A 21,302-nucleotide genomic window follows, 5' to 3' on the forward strand; every position below is an offset into this window, starting at 1 on the left:
TGTGCTCCAACATGTAGGTCTGTGTACCATATGCATGTCTGATTCCAGAGGAGGTCAGAAGGTGTCAGATCCCCTAGAACTGGAGTTACAAACGGTTGTGAGCCTCTATATCAGTTCTGGGAATTGAACCCAGGTCCTCTGGAAAAGCAATCCGTGTTCTTAACTCCCCTTCTTCAAGTCCTGCCTTAAAAAAAAAACAAAAAAAAACAACTATCTGTATGTCACTTAAGCCAGTGAGCATTTATGTTGAATCAGGCACTGGTCACAGACTTGTCTCGTTGTGTTTACCTCTTTTCCAGTATAGCTTTTGCAAGGCTGTGGGACTGGGGCTTCCCAACAAGTGACCAAAGAGAAAGAGGAGGAAGTCACTGATGGGCTTTAGGGACCGCTTCTTCCCACCTGGCCCCCTGGCAGGATGCCTGCCGCCCACCTGGAGCCAACTGCGCCTCTTGGCTTCATGCTAAAAAGGGTGGCACTGGGTGACAAAGGGTCAGCCGGCTCCTCTCACCTCCCGGCTTCACCTGCTCTGAATCTCTGTCCGTTTACTTATTTGTTCTGGGCACAGAACCCAAGGCCTCGTGCATGCTCTGCGCCTGCTCCGCCATGACCTTGCATTTCTGTGCCTCTTGCTTCTTTATTTGTCAAAGGGAGATGAAATCCAGCTTCAGAGTTGTTGCAGATGTTAAATACGTTACTTCATTTAATGGGCGTTGCCCATAGTAAATTGGTTTAAGTGACAAGTCTCACTATTATTATTATTATTATTATAGGTTATTATTAGAAAGGGGATTGTTTAACATGCCTTTTGGGTCTCAATTAGCATTAGATAAACACTATTAGCACTCAAATATAATTTGGCTTCCTATGTTCAAAATCCAAAGTTTCTAGGGCAGGTAGGAGTTTCCCCTTCTGGCATGCATCTGATCCAACGGTAAAGAGATCACAGGACTCTTCCGGCAGAGCATAGCAAGAGGCCATCCAATTGTTCTGCAGGTTGCACAGAGCTATGAAAAGACCTGAGCTAGGGAAGCTGCCAGCTCCGGGTGTGGTTCTCAGATTCATCACTTGTAAATAAGACTAAACATTCCTTGCCTTAGAGAGACTGCCTTGAAGCACCTAGAATGAAGGCCAGTCCAGGGCAGGCCTCTTGGAACACTTCCATGGAGGCTGGTTAGGATCTAGAGCACAGATTCTCAGCCTGTGGGGGTCCAACAACCTTTTCATGGGGGTCACATATCAGATATCCCGTATATCAGATATTTGCATTATGATTCACAGCAGTAGCAAAATTACGGTTATGAAGTAGCAATGAGATAATTTTATGCCTGGGGAGGGGGGGGGTCACCACAGCAGGAGCTGTATTAAAGGGTTGCAGCTTCAGGAAGGTTCAGAACCACCTATCCAGAGCATTTAGCTATCTGCCATTGTGTACCTGGTACTCTGCTGAGTGTGACCAACTACCTATGTGAAAGAGGCTCACGCAAGGCTTGCTGAGTGACACAAACAGAATGCCCATTGTCTTCAAGAAGACAGGGAATGCGTCCCCAAAGTGCAGAGCTGGGGACTAGGGCCTGACAGCTTGAGAGAGAAGAGGACACAGAAGCTGATCTCCACCCTGTCTCTTGGTTGCGTGTCACCTGCATAGGGTCTAGCGGAGGGGCGCTCCAGGAGAGATAAGATGGAGGTGCCGCACCATCTCACTCCTTCAATTTCGGGAACCCCTGAGCCAGAAGAAAGCATTTCCCCAGATCTCAGCCAGGGTCTCTCTTGCCCCCATTTCCTGTGAGTCTTCTCTGTGGGGTCACTCTGATCGTACCTGGAGGTGAGTAAGTAGAGGCCTGAGCATATGAGAGAAAACACACCCACACAAGCTTCTGCTTCTCTGGGACACAGGGGCAGTGCCTGTGTGCTTGGCACAAACTGACAGATGACAAGCTGTAACAGTGGAGGAACGGACTATGGCAGAGACAGTGGAGAGCAAGGGAAAGCCTTGGTCAGTGAGATGAACCTTTGCCCCTAGCACAGGATGCGGGGGAGGGGGGATTGGGGGGAGTAGGCATGTCCACTAAGGACCCTCCAGAGCCCAGACTGGCCTCCCAGTAGGCATTTCCACCTTTCCCAGCTTGTCAGCTACCTAGAGGATCTTAGAAGTATCAATTCAGCCGGGCAGTGGTGGTGCACGCCTTTAATCCCAGCACTTGGGAATTTCTGAGTTCGAGGCCAGCCTGGTCTACAGAGTGAGTTCCAGGACAGCCAGGGCTACACAGAGAAACCCTGTCTCGAAAAAAGCCAGAAGAAGAAGAAGGAAAAGAAGAAGAAGAAGAAGAAGAAGAAGAAGAAGAAGAAGAAGAAGAAGAAGAAGAAGAAGAAGAAGAAGAAGGAGAAAGAGGAGGAGGAGGAGGAGGAGGAGAAGGAAGAAGAAGAAGAAGAAGAAGAAGAAGAAGAAGAAGAAGAAGAAGAAGAAGAAGAAGAAGAAGAAGAAGAAGAAGAAGAAGAAGAAATCAATTTATTCCTGGCCTCATTGGGAATGAGGAGAAAACTGGGTTCCTACCATTTTCTACCACTCACACAGGAGGCCAGCGCAGGGGTAGACTGTGAGCGTGCATCAGCGTCTACAGAGGTCTGTGAAGTACAAGACACCGTGGGAAACTGGAAGTAAGGGATGCTGCGTACCCTTCATGGAAAGGTGAAGCCAATAGGCCTGAGGGATACGGGGTAATGCTCCCCAGTCACGAGGAGCCAAGAAGACACAGAGGGGGCAGCACAGGCAAAGATTTGCTTCTAGACATCCTCAGATAAGCTATGGAGGCTGGAGACACAGACCATGGGAGACAAGTCTACAAAGGAGGGGTCAGGGGCCACTCACGACAGTTCTTGAGCACAAGCCACAATCTCTAGAAGACTCTCTTCTGTTTGCCGTAGGATGCAGTAGTGGGGCACAATGTGAGCGTGTGGTCCCGTTGTCGCTTTGGGAAGCCAGTGGACTGGTGGGGGAGAGGATAGGCCATTGTCACAGGCCTCCACAGGAACCGGAGTCAGCACCCTCCCCCTAGACAGCCCAGTCCCACATCTTCAGGACTGCTGAGTCTTGGGGGCTCCTGTGCTGTGTGTGGGAGTATCCACTCTGCTTCAGGGCTGGATGCCAGACACAGGAGCAAAGAAGCTGGAGGCAAGGACAGAGGGCTCAAAAACCACAGAGGCCACGAGCTGCCACTGAACAGTAACACCGGGTGCCCTTCTAGTGCCTGCCGATGAGGAGGGCCTCCTAGAGCAAGCCGAGACATCTTTTCTTTGAAAGGGGCCTAAAACCAAAGAGGAGCAAACAATTCCCAACCCAAAAGATAAGGGCTTGAATAAAAACAGCATGGACCATGTTCCTGCCTTTCGAGAGAGATCTCATGGCAACTTTGCATGTAAGAAAGCTGCAAGATGCCCACTGCTGAGCTGACTGGGAGAAAAGAGATTATGGAAGCCGAGGAACCCACTCAAGGCCCCACGACTGTCAACAATAGGACTGGGATGTCCTGGTCATCCTCCCCAAGGAGGCACAGTCCCAAGCCTGAAGCCACACTCTGCAACCCTGGTTCCGTGTGCTCTCAGCAGCCTGAGGAGTCTAATTTGGTTTCCTGAGTTGGCTTTTTTTTTTCCCAAGGAGAGCACTTTCTAGCTATAAATTATTAAGCTGATTCCTGCTACAAATCAGCCTCCTGCGCATTTGGGCTGCAGGAGCCCGTTTCTCCAGATCCTGAGCGGCAGTAGAGGAACAAACGCCAGGGGTTCCAGATGGACAGGGCAGAGTGCGCATCCCCAGCTGGTGCTGACAGCCACCTGGGTGCCTCCCCCAGCCCAGGCTCCGAGCCAGGGGCCAGGTTGAGGATCAGCTAAGGGGATATTTGCCCACCTCAGTTCCACTGACCAGGACCTGCTGGGAAGGGGCTCAAGCCTGAACTCCATATCCACCCCTTCCTCTCTGCTGCCATTGGAAATCTCCACTTGGCTGCTTGCCTGTGAAGGGAGGAAGGAGAAAGCAGGCAGAGAATAAGAAGAACCTGGGATGCGGAGGGGAGCAAGACCAGGAGGACTGTACCCAGGCCTGTGGTTTGGCAGCAGGCAAAGGTGTGAGGTTGCTCCTCACTCCCACAGCCTGCCCAGGCTACCAAATGCCCAGCCGTGCTTCTTTGTGGAAGTATCTGAGGCATCTTTCCACCCACACATCCTGCTCACCACTGGGGGCGGGGGAGGGCAGTTCAACCAAACTCACACAAAGATAAGATTGAGATGCAGAATCCATCCATTGCTCTGAATAGAACAGATTGGATACGGATTTTCCTCCTTTCTTCCCAATTGGACCCTCTGAGCCACTGGGGCCCAGAGGGAAGATTGGCTCTGGATAGGGGAAGAACAGCTGCTGAGAGCTGGGAGGCCCCACAGCACTGAAACAGGGGAGTGGCCATGAAGGGAGCATCCCCTCCTCACCCCAAATCTCCCAAGGGCACACTCAGTTACTGGCCTCAGCCTCCCCTCTGCATTCTGCAGCTTGGGGGATCCAGAAGGCTGTGTCTGCATTTCTCTCACGGGGTCCTAGAAACCTCCAAGTTGTCTGTCTGTCCCATTTGAATGTAGAAGTCACCCTACCTACACCTTCCAACTGAGATTAAACACTGGGGAGATCAGCAAAGCTCTCACAGATTGTTGGCGTTCTCACTGTGCTTTGTCCCTGAGGACACTTGAGCATGTCCAGCTCAAGGTTGGGTAGGGAGCTAGTGGCAGAACCAAGAAATCGATCAACACCATAACAGTGTTGTGTACTCATGCTCTTGATGAAACGCCATTTAATCTACACCATATCTCAAAGGATCAGGCAGATTACGTTTATTTCCATTGCATGGATAAGGAAACTGAGCACAGATGAGTCATCTGGAAAAAGTCAAACCAGGAGAAAGTGGACTCAAACCTAGACATCCAGGCTTTACAGCTGGCCGTCAGCCAGCACACAGCACAGCACTCAAGAGTCTGGATATGCTGGAGCCATGGGAGCGGAGCCCAGGTCACTGCGGGGAGGGGGGGGGCTGTCCCTCCTCAACATGGTCTGAAATGTCTCTACCCTCCGACCATGGAACCAGGCCTTGCTCATCTAAATGAGTCAACTGCGGGTCAGGCTGAAAACAGGAGCAGACAGAGAGTCCACATCACTTAGGAGAACGAAGGAGAGGAAACTTGTTTCTTTGTTTTGAGGCAGTTACATCTTCCAGGCTGTCCTTTAACTTACTATGTAGCCAAGGATGACCCAGATTCCTCCTCCTCCTCCTCCTCTTCTTCCTCCTCCCACCTTCCAAGCTCTGGGATTGCAAGTATGTACCACCTTGCTGTAAGTGTTACCATCTTGAGGTAGTTCTGTGGGGAAAGCCAAGTAGATGGGTGAAGATGTATCAACCGTACAGAGAGAGCCTGGTGTCAGAGGTAGGTCATGGGTCAGGGCACCTCGCCGGGCTGCAGTGTGGCTTCTTCAGGTGAGCAGTGTGTTTGGTTTGTGTCTTGCACAGGTCAGTATCACAAATGGGCATGGATGGTGGCACCGTGCGAGACAATGTGGAGTAGGGTTTATTTCCGGCTCCCCAGATAGCCTGCAGTGTTTCATTGTTTTTGCAAGGAAAAGGAAAACAAAGGAGGCTTGCCTACTTTAATTACTGGAATTAAATGCTAAGGACATTGCCAAACACACATGCCGTTTATCTACTCATTAGAACAGCCGCCCGTCCCCTCCCCATGGGCAAGCGCCCTCTGTGAAAACATTTTGCTATCAGATGTTCCCAGGCTGAAGAAAATGGAAACTGCATTTGAAAACATGCCCACAGCTCAAAAAAAAAAAAAAAACAAAACAGATTCAAACCCAGCAAAAAGCTTGGACTTTCTTTTTCTGGGTTCTCAAGCACAGATTCATCTGTTGAATGCAGGCCTTAGTCAGTAAGAACCCACTCGGGCTCCTGCACCGTGGCCAAAAAGCCACTTCTGTCATTGAAAGGACCCCAAAGGATGGATGCTGGTGATAGATAGCACAACAGCGTGGATGCCTCTGAACTGGACCCTTGGCTGTAGCTGAGGTGAGTGGGTGGGAGATGCAAAGGGGACTGTCAGTGCTGAGTCAGTGTTCAACCTTCCTAATGCTGCAACCCTCTAATACAGTCCCACATGTTGTAGGGACCACCAACTAAAAAAATATTTCATTGCAGCCAGGCGGTGGTGGCGCACGCCTGTAATCCCAGCACTCTGGGAGGCAGAGGCAGGCGGATTTCTGAGTTCGAGGCCAGCCTGGTCTACAGAGTGAGTTCCAGGACAGCCAGGACTACACAGAGAAACCCTGTCTTGAAAAAAGCAAATCCAACCCCCCCAAAAAAATATTTCATTGCTACTTTATAACTAATTTTGCTACTGTTATGAATCACAATGTATCAAGGCAGGATATCTAATACAGAACCCTGCTGTTTTAAGTACTAAGTATAGGATTATCATATCACCAAGCATCTCCACCTTTGGGTATCATCCCAAGAGAGTTGAAAGCAAGATTAGAGGTATTCGTGCACCTTGTCTGTCTGTCTGTCTGTCTGTCATCTGTCTGTCTGTGACAACATGTTGAGAGCAGTATTATTTGCAATAGCCAAAATGGAGTGTCCATCAGCAGATGAATGGATAAAAGAAAAAAATGTAGCTGATACAAACATCTGGATAGTGTTCAGCCTTCAAAGGAGAGGAACTACTGAATGAAACCTGTTAACCTGGATGAGCCTTGAGACAGGATGCTAAGCGAGGTCGGCTGGCATGAAAAGACAAACACTGTGTGACTCCACACACAGGAGGTTTCTAGAACAAATTCCTGGCGACAGGAAAAGGAAAGGTGGCTACCAGGGCCTTAGAGAAACAGAGAGTTACTATGTCATCAGTTGAGATTGTTTTGAAAAAGGAACATGTTCTGGAGCGGGACGGTGGAGAGGCAGTAACACAGCAATGTGGTGACCTTAATACCATCGACCAAGGCTTAAAAACGGCTAAGATAATAAATTTTATGTTCTACACATGTTACTTATAAATTTCTTAAAATAGTAGCTCCTGGCACTGGAGGGAATGGCTCAGTGGTTAAGAGTACAGGCTGTTCTTCCAGAGGACCCAGGTTCAATTCCCAGCACCCACATGTCAGCTCACAACCACCTGTAAACCCAGTTTAAGGGAATCCAATTCTCTCTTCTGGCTCCTATAGGCACCAGGCGTGCACAGACACCATGCAGACAAACTACTCATACACGTGAAATAAAATAATGATATTTTTAATTTTTTAAAAAATGTGGCTCCTAAAATATGCTGGCCTGAGGTTCCAGGAGGTGGGTAGACAACCTCCCTCTGCATGGTGGGTTCTTTTCCCTGCTCACCCCTCTCAACTTCTTCCTCTTCTGGCGCATACATTTCCTTAGTTAAATGAATCAACCCTCCCCCCCCCCCCACTGCCCAACAGCTTAGCCTGCTGGCTAGAACAAGGCGGAGACGGAGTGAAGCCAAGAAATAAAGACCCATACGTGGCTAACTCTCCCTGCAGGGGAGAATTCTAAGCAAGGCCACCCCTGCCTGATAGACAGGGCCACGGCCTGAGACTAGCTGCCCAATGGATTCCTTTCCTATTCCTGCCCTCCCACACCATCACAGAGCTGGTGGCTCTATGCAGGTCTATGGGTTAGAGTTCATCTGGATCTCACAAGGCTGAAATCCAGCCGTAAACCCTAATCTGGAGGCTGGAGTAAAGGGAATCTACTTCCAGGCCTTTTTCCAGCTCCAAGGAGCTGCCCACTCTCCAGCTTCAAAGCAAGAAACTTCCCATTTTCCCCAACCATTCTCCCACTGTTACTACTCCTTTGAGTCATAGCTTGGAGAAGTCCTCTACTTGCCAGGATCATGAGATTATACTGGGACGGCCCAGGGCATCCTGGAAGATGCCTCCTCACCCCTAGGCCTTAATTGAATCACTTCTGTAAAGTCCTGCTTGCTGGGTAAGGTGATATCTCATTGGTGGCTGAGATCGAGACAGGGACTCTGTTGATGGACATCACGCACCACAGGTGTTCCCACCCAGCCATCATATTCCTAGTACACAGAGAATCATCTGCTCTGACTTCTAGGACAGGGAGCAGTTGTCAGTGAGTGTCACTCCACTTGGCTCCCTACTGTGGAGGCAACAATCAGGGACCATAGGTATGTGGCAAGGAGGAAGTAGAGAAAAGACTAGAAATGTCAAAGCAACAGGCTCAGGCTAGGGTGACAATGTTTGTCCGCGAAGAGGAGGTAGTTCACAAGATGTGAAGAGGAAGCTTAGGGAGTGACAGAGTTGGTGAAATGCATTGTCACAGAGTGTCACAGAAAATTCATGAACAATGGCAGGAGAGTTACAGAGAGGGCGATTAATATTCACTTCCCCAAAAGACTTCCCTAAGCGTTCTTCAAGTAACAAGCTTGTCTATGTTCTTAAAATAGGATTTACACCCGATTTCTCAGTAACACATACAAGGATGCTTGTAAATCTATGGAGATGAAGTGAGACCAGGAACATCTGCCGATTGCCTTCTGTGCTGCTGGTGTCGCCAGCAGAAGGAAGGAGCCATCGAGTAGGGAAGCCAGGCTCAGAGTCTTGTGTGTGTGTGTGTGTGTGTGTGTGTATGTGTGTGTATAAAAGTCATGGCCAGCTGACCCTCGCTCACACATGTAAAATCATTGTGGGGGTGAAGGGGTGGGGGTGGGGGTGACAGTTCTAGGGCTGGCCAGTGGACATCCTGGCGCAGAAGCTCTCCACAGAGAGGGAGAGTTTTCAGAGACTGTCAGTAACTGGAGCTGCCCTGTTCTTACAGACTCGTGGAGGTTGGACAGAGCACTCAACCATTGATTGCCTGCTGGGTCATTTCTGCAGTGGCATCAAAACCTCTGTTTGGGAATAAACCCATTGGTTCTATAGTTATCAGTGATAAAGCTACCCTGAAATAAGAGAAGGCGCCCATACATGGTGGCTGGTTTTCTGTCTGACGGGAGAGCCAGCACTAATGTCTCTTAAGTTTGGAATCTAAATTCCCTCTTCCATCACTGTGGCTGCGCCTGGGTAAACTCAGCCCCTCCCTAAGGGGATTCCCCAAACCTCCAGGCCCTCTCTCATGGGCTGTAGACTACAGGGTCATCTCCCTCTCCCTATCAGCGCCTTCATCTTCCTCCTTAACCAGCTTCTACATTGCTGGTGTCACCAGCAGAGGACAATTGTTCAGTTGCATAATGGCCCAGCAATTCTCTCAGGCATCTCCAGATACCTCTCTCCTGGACCTGCCTGTCATACAGAGCCCATTGCTAAGTTAGGTCTTGCACTTTGAAAGCACGGCAGAGTGGATGAGGTGAGGTGGACTGCTACCTTCCAGTCCTTTCCTTTCATCCGAGTGTCGCCTTGAGAATGCTGGCCCACATCTATCCGTTTTAAAGAAAATCTACACGTCTGGATATACGCTGAACTCCCTCATGTTTAAAGGATGTCAACTATTTGTAATTTCTTTTGACATGTCTACATTTGCAAACAAAACATGTCTGTCATCTCTGGGCTTTGATCTCTCTCCTTCTGGTGCTTTTCTTCTTTGTCACTCAGATATACGAGTATCCCTGACATTTCTACTCTGGACAGGGAAACCAGCTTTCTGGTCTGAGAGTCCTCTGCTGCCCTCAGGCCTCAGTGGGCAGCATGAGCTCCTCAGATTTAGACTCAGGGCCCTCTGAGGTGATCAGAGGCAGGAGGGTAAGCAAGACAGAAGGAAGAAGGCTTGTGCCACTCAGGGTGACAGAGCCATTAATTAACAGAGTTAAACGTCTGCTGTTTAATTAACGCCCTCTCTGCTTTCAATCGCTTTCCCTTTAACTTTCCCAGAGGGCCTCTGTGGTGGGTGAAGCTGAAAAGAAAACAGGAGAGCAGTTCCTTGCTGAAGTGGAGAGGGAACCTGGAGGGCCTGGGTTTAGTCCCTGGGTGCTGAGGTCAGAGGGTAGTCTCAGAACTCTGTAGCCTGTGATAACAAGGGAGGAAGATACAGGCTTTTGTTCCAGCAGGAGGGACCACACTTAGCACAGACACACACACATGCAAATGCACATACTCCTACAAAAAAATATGCAAGCGCGCGCACACACACATGTATATCACACATACACACACATGCACACAGCACACACACATCACATATACCAAATATCACACATACACATGCACACACACATGCACACATACCACATACACACCACATATCACACACATACATACATACCACACACACATACGTATCACACACACATGCACACACACATGCACACACACCACACACACACCACATATCACACACACACCACACACACACCACATATCACACACACACCACACACACACCACACCACACACACACACACACACACACACCACACCACACACACATACACACACACAGATATACAAGTCAACCTCATTACTTGAAGAACACACACCACACACACACACATCATACACACACACACACACACAGATACACAAGTCAACCTCATTACTTGAAGAATACACACCACACACACACATCATACACACACACACACCACACACACACACACACACACACACACACACACACAGACACAAGTCAACCTCATTACTTGAAGAACCCTCTGGCCTGATGTTTACCCCCAAGCCCCACCATCTTGTGCCCTTCATTGCACAGAATGGCACTGTTCCTAGCCCCGGTGAGATGCTTGCCTCCTTTCAGTGAGGGGCCCGCCCCTGGCCAGGAGAGCCTACGCAGAAGTCTGCTGCAGATCCTGGGGGAAGTGCTGAACCTCTTTAAAAACAGAGAAAGCATAGTGGGTGTCAGCCTCTTCCCTGCCTCTACCCCCAGTCTAGTACAAGTGTGATGATTTCAACCGCAGCAGCCAGGGTTTGACAGAAACAAGACAGGAGACAAACTGAGCGGAAACAGAATCTTTTTATCCTGTTCAGCCACTAAGCAAAGACCTAACCTTTGGTAAAGTGATTTTTAAATCCCTATATTTAAAGTTACCGTGGGTGTTTTTCTATTAGTGGAAACCCAAAGCATTCCTAAGTAATATACTCCCTCCCTCCCCTAAAACCTTTTCTCTTCAAGAAGATAAATGAGCATCATTGAATAAAGGTGAAGTCACCAGCAGACCTTTTATAGTTCCTATCCTGGGCTGTCCAAGCCTTGAGTTTGGGAATAAGAGTGGACATCAGTGGGGTCCACGTCTGTCTCAGACGGGAACTCTCTACGTCCTCTCGGCTCTGTTTCCCTGGAGGAAAGTACAGGGCCTGCGATGCAGTGGGAGATCAGCCAACGTGGGTTTCTCTGCAAATGAATTCATGAATGGATGGATGGACCACTTCTTGGCACAGCTGCTCCAATCACAACCAGCTGGCAAGAAGAGGCTCTAGCAGCTAGATGGACTCCAGCTGCTTCAAGAGCCCCCCCACTTCCAAGAAGGCCAACCTGGAACCTCTTCCCTGAAGAAGTCCCCTACCCTCACCCCCTGCCTAGTGCCAATGGTACTTAGCCACCATTTTGACTGGCACTTGATAAGACCTCCCCACTTGCTCCAAATCTGGCTCCCTGGTCAGAGTCCAAAAACACAGAGGTAGACAGTACCATCCTTTTTAAGGTCTCCAAACCAGCACTGAAAACAGACTCGCAATGTTTTCATTTGAGAGTCACATTTAGGATGGATACTAAAGGACTGATAACACAGTAGCTCCCCTAGATGTGGTTCCCCACCCCCATGCTGGGAGTGCTCCCGGAAGTTTACTACTAGCCAGGGATTGCTTTAACTAGGTGGACCGCTCCAGGCAAACACTCAACCGCTATAAGCAACCGTTTTTGAATGTGGCAACCACACTAAGCTGTATTTCATGAACCATTATGAGAATCAAGTCAGCATGAAAGTTCAATTAAGGATGTTTATTATAATAAGATAATACAACCAAAGTGTTTAAACATGATTTGTCTTGGAAGATTTATCTCAGCAATTATTCACTTTTGAGGATGATCCTGTAGACGGCCGGGTAATGAAAAAAATTAAGCTTTCTCCCTCCCTGCTGCCTCACCAATGGCTTCTAACCCAGTCTCAGAACCGGTGAGGACGGCCTGTGTTGAGTCAGCCAAGCTCCCATCCCTGCCTGGTCCAGGCACCCTCCCGTCACCAAGCATCCTTCCTACACTCCTGACCATCCGCGCACCCTTTCTCTCCAAGGAAATTACACATCTTTGCCAAGGCATAGAAACATTTCCCCAGAAAGATGAAAATGCAAAATCGATTGGACCAGGAGGTACCAGATCACTCAGACCAGCCTCAACAGGGTTAGGTTCACAGACTTGTAGGTGTTAGGTAGACCGGGAGGGGATGCAACCGCTCTTTACAGTTTAGTTTGGCTTCTTCTTCTTCTTTTGGGCCTCTCCCTTCTATTATCATTGTGGTCTGCTCTGTTCTCCTCCAAACCAGTCACACAGTTGGAAAGAGTCAGAATCAGAAAGGCACGGGTGTTTATCTCTCCCAGGGCCTGTGATTTTTTTTTTTAAGGGATTTGGTTGCCCCTGGTGATGAACTTGAGCCAGGAAAGGGATGGTGGTCCTATCCCTAGCAGTGGGGTGCGATGAGAGGTCCCGCCCTGACTGCTGTGTCTCCATGATTGGAAAGTGGAAGGAGAGAGGCTGTCTGCTGTAATGATGCCCACCCCCAACCTTGGCACAGTTGGAAATGCATTTCTTGGTCTGAAAGGGCAGGGGACCTCAGCTCAGTTCTGCTCTTCCTACTGTAACAAGCCTTGTGTGGCACACTTTGGTGGCCGCAGTGGTGTGTGGCACCCACCATAGTGTGTGGGACCCACCACACTCAGAGGAGCCCTGCACGTTTCTCTGCTACTGGAACCAACATTTGTGAAGGACCCTAACTATGTGTCTAAGTGGGACCCCCTCCTCTCTCCTCTCTCCTCTCTCCTCTCTCTCCCTGAGTGTGTGTTACTGGGGATGGCCCTAAGGCCTTACATATGCTAATTAACTGCTCTGACTCAGCTATACCCAAAACTCTGGGTTTTACCTTTCTATTTTTAGACAGGGTCTCAAAAAGTTGCACAGACTGACCTTGAAATTGCAACCCTCCTGCCTCTCAGTCTACCAAGCAGCTGGGATTATCGGTTCCCAGGACAACCACTCTTTTGATCACTCCATGACCTTCTGGTCATTAATTAGTGCTTATATTTAATTCCATTTTTCCTCGCCAGTGAGCCTGGATTCTCAAATCCCAGACACTAGGTCTTCTGACAAAAACATAGTTTGGACTCTCCAGTAACTATGATTATGTCTTGGTTTTAGTGTGTCCTTTGTTCTATGGAAGATGGTGTGGTAACTGTTTTACAAATGTGATCCCCTTTCTTCTTTTTATATGGCAATATAATGGATTTTTCTAGTTGGATGTGGTTACGCACACCTTTTATCCCAGCACTGGGCGGTAGAGGCAGGTAGACTCCTAAGTTGGAGGACAGCCTGGTCTACACAGAGAAGCCCTATTTCAAAATAAATAAATAAATAAATAAATAAATAAATAAATAAAATAAAAATAAAAATAAAAAGTTTTTTTTTCTTTATTGGTTGGTTGTTGGTTGATTGGTTGTTGGTTTTGTTTTTTTTTTTTTTTTGGTTTTTTTTTGAGGGGGTTGTTGTTGTTGTTGTTGGTTTTGTGTGTGTGTGTGTGTGTGTGTGTGTGTGTGTGTGTGTGTGGTTGTGTGAGTGGTTTGGAAGATGAAGAAACTGAAGCCCAGGGGTCATGCAGGCAGTGAGGAAGCAAGGGCTGGACATGCAGGTCTAGGCTGTAACCTAAGCTGTTTCCCATTTCAACAGGATTTCCCCAGCGAGTGGAGGCAAGGAAGCCCGGGCTCTTTCCAGCCTGGAGGAATGGAGAGGACCCGCTTCCAGGCTTGGTCCTCCCCCCTCCCCCCTTCCAGGCTGGGTCCAGCTAAGCTCCACCCACTCTGTCCAGAGTCTCGGCCTCATGCCCTATCCTAGGCCAGTATCTGGACCCACTTTCTTTACCTGGTCAGAATTCCTGCTGCTGGCAGGGTCTTTGATCAGGTTCTCCTATTCTAGATTCTCCAAGGAGACCACAGTCCACAGCTCTCCTCCTGTCTGGCCTCCCAGACACCACAGGCTCCAGGTCCTTCAGAGTCCCCGGGCCCGGCTGAGAGGCTCACTACTGTGAGCACTGGACTCATCAGCCCCTTTTGTTCCCCCACCATTGCCAGTTCAGAGAAAGTTACTGCTCATTAACTGTGCCAGTGGCGGCGGGGGTGGCCGAGATCAGCGAGGCAGATAATCCAAGGTAGCAGGAATGTAAAAAATCATGTTTGGCTACGGAGAGTATTTTTGGACTTATAGTTGAATGTGGGTGTGTGTGATTGGCTGGGATTTCACAACACTTCAAACAAAATACTGAAGGGAAACTGCAGGACCCGATTGTTGCCTTTGGGATTGGAAGCCGTCTGCCCTGTTCCTATTTCTCGCGGGTCTGTGCCTGGACTAGTGGACACAGAGCAGTTCCTTGCCTGGGGCTGGATCACCTTAGGCCCTGACCTGGAGCCCAGGATGCAGACACAGATGCCTAGAACGACAAGAGGACCAGTGAGCAAAGCCAGCTGGTGGGACACAGAGCAGGGACAGGGTGTTAACTGTGTGCTCCTTCAGGAGACCTGGCAGCCCCTGGGACAGCTGCTCCTCTGCTCCAGCTGACGACAGGCACCAACAAAACACATCTGTGGAGTATTTGGCCCACTGTCAACTGCTCTGCAGCCTCCAGCCTGGTGGTTCCTGCCTGCTGTGGACATCAAGATCCACAGGCGTGCTTGCTGGTGCATCCGTGGGTCCCTTCCCCATTTTCTCACTGGGCAGCTCTGGAATAGATGCCAAACTATACATTTCTAATAAGCAACCAAGTGACGCTTGCCAGGTCAGGCTGGGGCCAGGCTGGCTTTAGGATAAGGGAATATGACAATATCTTATTTAACTATTACAACACTGTCACAAGGTGGTGTCATTGGCCCATACTCCCCCACCCACACCCACACCCACACTCCAGGAGACAGGGTTTCTCTGTGTAGCCCTGGCTGTCCTGGAACTCACTCTGTAGACCAGGCTGGCCTCAAACGCAGAAATCCACCTGCCTCTGCCTCCCAAGTGCTGGGATTAAAGGTGTGTGCCGCCACTGCCCGGCCCCATTGGCCCACACTTAACTGCGGAGGATCCAAGGCCCAGAGACATTCATGACCTGTCCAACCAAGACTGCACAGCAAAGAACTTACCAGTTGTGAAGCTAAGATTGGCATCAGTGTAACTATTAACTCTCTCTAGTGGTTTCAACTTTCTTGGCTATCAAATTCAACAGAGAAACAATACCTACCCCTGGGGCTGAGCAGACTGGCTTTCTACTGAGAGGCCTTGCTGGATACTTTCATTAGCGGTCACTCTCAGAAAGTGTAGATGGCCAGGAGGGACTAAGGAAGAGTTCTTTGCCTCCTTCTAAAGAGAAGGCTCAGCCAAAACGTGGCTCTTGGGTGCTAACCAGAAAGCAGGCTGCCTAGTCTTGAAGGAGCCTAGCTCTACAAAATATTGTGCCCGATCACAGCTCATGAGTCCCAGGGTCCACACCAGAGCAGGAGAGAGAACAGTCTGGTGGGTGGACATAGCTATGGGTGGGAGCTGCCTGGATGGCTGCTAACCGGCCACACGATATGCCACACACCCTGAGCTATCTGTTGAATGAGAGAAGGAGGGAAGCCAGAACAAAGGGTGAAGAATCTTTGCTCTCAGCCAAAGGGACTCTAGAACACACGCCCACTCTAAAGCCGTCAGCCTGGAGAAGGAACATGGGCCAGGTGATAGTCTGTTCAAGGAAATTGATCAGAAAATGTTTTGCAAATCCATCACGGATGGACTGAGAAGCCAAGATATTAATAGGTCTGCTGGCAAGACTTCTGTCTTATTCATCTTGGGATTCCCAGCCTTGTGTCTGTTGAATGAATGAACGTGTCTCTCACTTTGAATGCCCATTGGGGAAGGAGTCACATGCTGCTGTGTGGGTGGTGCTGCGCCTCTACATAGGAAGCCATCCAAGGACTTTCAGGAAGGAAGATGGGTGTGGGAAGAACAGCATGATTGTGAGCGGGGAGCCCTGAAGCCTGAGGCCAGCCACCCCAAAAGACACTGCTCCGGTGGGAACAATACAGGGCATGGTGCTTTTCCATGCATTTCCCCCCCAATTATGTACACTTATGGCATATACACCCATAGCTATTTGCAAATGCCCCTGGGGGTCAGAAGAGGGCGTTAGATACCCTGGAGCTGCCCAACTAGGTGCTGGGAATTGAACTCGGCTCTCTGAAAGAGCAGTAAGTGTTCGTAACCACTGAGCCACGTCTCCAGCCTCAGATGATGCTCTTAATTAGCTGGGCCAGGAGCCACACTTCTCTTTGTAACAGCACCATGTAGAGTGAAGACCTTGTAGACGGACAGTAAAGAAGAAATGCTTGGGAATGGAAGCTCTGCTCCGCAGCATCTGCGGATGCTTCCTGATCGCCCTCTGTGGTTTGGGCACTTCTAGCTGGGTGGAATGGAGAATCTTCATCCTCTCTAACAGGAAGGTCTTCCTTCCACTGTCTGCTTTTCTCCTACTGCTGATCCCTCTGTGTGTGGTGCCCGCAGAGAGGCAGCCACTGATGATGTTCCCCCCAGTGTAGACTGGGATTTAGCCTTGTTCCTTCTGCCTTTCCAAAAATTCAGCAATAGACTATCTGGGGTCCCGTACTAATGTTAAGGAATGTGCTATGTCCTTTCATATGCCCAAACCAATACAGATTAAAGCCAGCGTGTCTTAATGTTCTATTGCTGTGAAGAAACACCATGACCACTACAACTCTTACAAAAGAAAGCATTTAATTGAGGGCGGCTTACAGTTCAGAGGTTCAGTCCATTATCAGCATGTTAAGAAGCATGGCAGCATGCAGGTAGACATGGTATTGGAGAAGTTGAGAGTTTGTTCTATATCCAGATCCGTAGGCAGCAGGAAGGAGATGCTAGGTCGTTACTGAGCATTTGAAACCCTAAAGCCTACTCTCCAGTGACATTCTCCCTCCAACAAGGCCACATTTCCTCCAGCAAGGCCACACCTGCAAATTCTGGTCAAGTTCCCTACTGACCAAGCATTCAAAATGGGGACCACACAAAATGGGCACCACTCTCATTCAAACCACCACACAAAGATCACAGGACTGGTTCTGCTGTCCCACCAGATGCAGGCCTGCTCCTTCCCCTGACATCCATCACACTCAAAATCTGGCCCTACACTCAGTTTCCTGTGTGAAACATCCTGGGCGGGTCACCCCCCAGAATTTGAGTCAAATAAAAACTGTCTTCGGATCAGACCTGTTTTGCACTCTCTTTGCAATGGATTGGGCAACTTGACTATTCGACCCACAGTTCCAAAGGATATTGAGGGAAAGGGCCTCCATCTGAGTGGTAAGAGTGACTGGCACATTGCATGGGCAGAGCACAGGCGACTAGGGAGGTCTCATGAAAAATCATGTGTCCTTCACTTGTACAGTCGTCACATGCAGAGACACCTCTGCACAGTCACGATGCCATCAGCGTCTGGGAAGTCTGCAGGCAGGTTTCCATCACTCCCATTGAACAGATGGGAAGTTGGAGGACACATATCCACACCCTCTGTTCTGTTCTCGGCCTCCTGTCCCCACCTCCCTGTGCTCCAGGTCAGACCTTGAAGGTGAAGTTTAGATTAGATCTGATCTATGTGGGGCTGGGAGCTTGGACACGAATGTGGGAGGGTGGGGGCCTGGACTCGGGTGGAATATGGACAGGGTGTGAAATGGAGTGTCTCCCTTCTGCCTTTCTGCTAGGCTGTTTGTTATCGCTGTTAGGATGCTGTTGGATGCAATCAATAAAAGAGCAGAGAGATGTGTCTGGGGGGGGCTGCAACCTGCGATGGAGTTGGGTGTGGCTGGAGCATGGCAAGCATCAGGGTCCTGGGGAGGGAGACAGGATGGAGAGGTGGATGCAGGTGAGTGGAAGAGAGGGTACAGCAGGCATTTCCTCCTGGAGGCCAGGGGCTTTGCTTCACAAAGCAGAGTTCCCGGTCTGGGGGGGTTGGGTGGGCTGTAAACTTAGATTCCTAGACTTCCAAAACATAATTGTGTTCCGACTCATCAGGCCAAGGCTCTGGGCTGGCTGAGGATGAGTTTCCACCCCCACAGTGCCCAGGTCCATCTGGAGAGCAAATGGTTGGCTGAGGGCAACTGGGAGAAAGAGCCCATGCACCCCTCCCCATCTGTTCTCAGCACATGCCACGTGCCACCGCCCGCGAGTGGGGGCGCTGCAGGTGGCTGACTGATGAGGACAGGCTGCGAAGGAGAACATCGTCCAGCCTTAGCGAGCAGGCTGTCTGGGAATGGCTCCCAGCCCAGGCCCCTAGCCCAACGGACCCCTTCTGTCTTGCACAGAGAGGTAAGAGACACATTGGAATGAAAACAAGGCCCAGGGCTGCACTCCACCCCTGTCCCACACACACAGATGTGCACTTGACCAAGACAGCAGTGTCTAGAAGGCAGACAGGTTACGGGGCCCGGTAAGCACAGAGCAGGGAGCTCCAAGCTCAGAGAACAGGAATGAAGCAACACAAGGGGACTGAAGAGAAGCACAGTGGACTCTTTCTGACCGGGCGTCAAAGCAGCCCTTCTTAGAGGCAGAAAAATGGTCAAGGGTTGACAAAGCCCGCCCAGTCTTTAATGAATGCCCCTCTTTCAACCTGGCTGTTGGTGCCGAGGCCCCTCAAGCACCACATTGATGAGGCTCAGTTAGAAGAAATCGAACAGGCTCGCTGTGTGCAGACCTGTGTCTGTGACTCACCCAGCTCTCCTCTGCCTTAGTGGGACAGCCCGGGGATGGAGAGCCTTCAGAGAGATCTGCTGGAAGAAAGTCCATACTGTGAGTCCAGAGGAACAAAGTGGGGCTACAAATGGCCTCTGCTTGGCCCCCACAACAGCAGGGATGTGGAGTCTGGCAGAGGAGCCCTGTCACATCCTTCAGGAAGCTTTAGGCACGTGCCTGCAGGTGTGGCGTGTGGGCAGCCCTGGGGAGTTGCTGGTCCGCAGCAGTGGGAGAGAGAGCTCCTCTGGCTGGGTTGAGTGGGGTGGAAGGCAGCCTTGCCGGCTCCTGCCTGTGTGGCTGCAGCCACTGTCACTGAGGGTGATTGGAGGAGGAGGACAGATGCTCTGTCAGAGGCAAGGCTCTCAGATCAGGCCTCAGCCTGGACAGGGAAGGAAGGACATGGCCCCTGAGCCAGGGGCACCCACAGCTCTCTAAGGATGCACAGACCTCATTCCCACCACGCATGCTCAGCTCGATCACCGCTGGAGACTCAGGAGACATTGGGTCAAACCCTAGCCTGGGTTATCTGTTCAGGTCTCCTGAGTTTGTTTCCTCCTTAGGAGGAGAACTCGAGGCTGTTTCAAAGATGCAGAGATAATGTTTGCAAAAGCACACAGCTCTGTCTGGCATCCAGAGAGCACTCAATAAATGTCAGCTATTATTTTATCATCATTATTAGTGTTGTGACGATGGGGGCCTTCCATCTCTCGCTCCAGACGCTCACAATAGCCTCTTCGGTACACTTCCTATCTTTCATCTCTCCTCTCCATCCCACTCTACACAGAGCTGCCAGGACAGCAATCCAGTGACAATTCAGTCACATTATTCGGCTGCTGAAAAAAAAAAAAAAAAAAAAAAAAACCCCAGCAGCTTCCCACTGCTGACACCATCAAATCCAAATGCCCTGAATAGCAAGGCCCTTTCCATCTGGCACAGACCACCTCTCCTGTCTCCCTCGGCCCTCACCTCCCCTTCCCAAACAAACTGAGCTGCTGCCTGACTGGAATGGCTCTCCTCCAATGAGAGCCTACCCTTCAAGTCTCTGACAGATGCCAGCCCCTCTCCGAATCTGGCTACCTCTGCCAACGGGTTCGGCATGTGGCTTACCAGCTCCCAGCACAGGTGGGCAGCTCTTCTCAAAGTTGCAACAGCAACATTTGCATTCCCTGGCCACTGTTTAAAATGCAATTTAGCTCCACACCCAGACCTGCTGCAGTCAGAGGACAGGTTGTAGAGTCTGCCTTAACCAACCTCAGTCTTGTTTGAGGGATTCCTGAGGGGAGGTCCTTACACCCGACAAGCGGCACTGGGGATACAGAGAGCAATGGTTTCATCGGATCACCTGAGCAGCTGAAAAAATATGGCTGCCCCAGCCTGACCTGTAAAGATTTGGATTTAATTGGCAGGGGAAAGGAGTCATGCATATGAATCCATTTGCTCTCTGGTGTCCCCCTACCCCTGACTTTCTTCCTTCTTATTAAAACTATCTCTAAGCCCACAAAGCAGTTAGGAGATAACAGGGAAGGCCCGTCCAGTCACCACCTAGATCTTATCAACACATTGCGTGTTCCTCTATCCTGTATCTATCCATCATCCCTCCACACGTGCATTCATCCATTTCATTTTTTTTTGATGCATTTCAAAGCAGGTTGCAGACATCATCCACATCACACAAACATGCGAGTGATTTAAAAGCCCTCCAGGTGGTTACACTGTGCAGCCAGGGCTGCTCTGATCCCAGCTGGGAAGCTCTGACAGCCTCCAAGCCTCAACTCCCGCTGTGCAATGGGGATGCATGCGCATGGTAGTGAAGGCGATGATGAGGATGACAGAGGTGCCTGCCCCCTCCCATCCACAAAAGGCTACAATGAAACCACACTGGAGAAAGCCTTTTGAAAAACGCTATCTGAGTCAGGAAGCAATCTCCGATTCAACAGAACAAGGGGCCAGAGCTATAACTGCTAGAAAAAAATTTAAATCATAGGAAAATGATAATTTTTTAGTGTTAAGTCTATTCCAAGTATTGAGTGAGATATACTTATACTGAAATATTATTATTATTTATTATGATTATTGCTATCTGAAATCCATCCTCTTTCTTTCTTTCTTTCTTTCTTATTTTAATTTTGTAAACTTGGCTGGCCTGGTACTCACAGAGATTCTCTTGTCTCTGCCCCACCCCCCAAGTACTGGGGTTCGAGGCATGTGCTACCACATCCAACTAATTGGACACTCTATATTGTACTTGCAAAGTCTGATGATCCT

Source organism: Apodemus sylvaticus, chromosome 15, assembly GCF_947179515.1.
Source record: "Apodemus sylvaticus chromosome 15, mApoSyl1.1, whole genome shotgun sequence".
NCBI classification, from domain to species: domain Eukaryota; kingdom Metazoa; phylum Chordata; class Mammalia; order Rodentia; family Muridae; genus Apodemus; species Apodemus sylvaticus.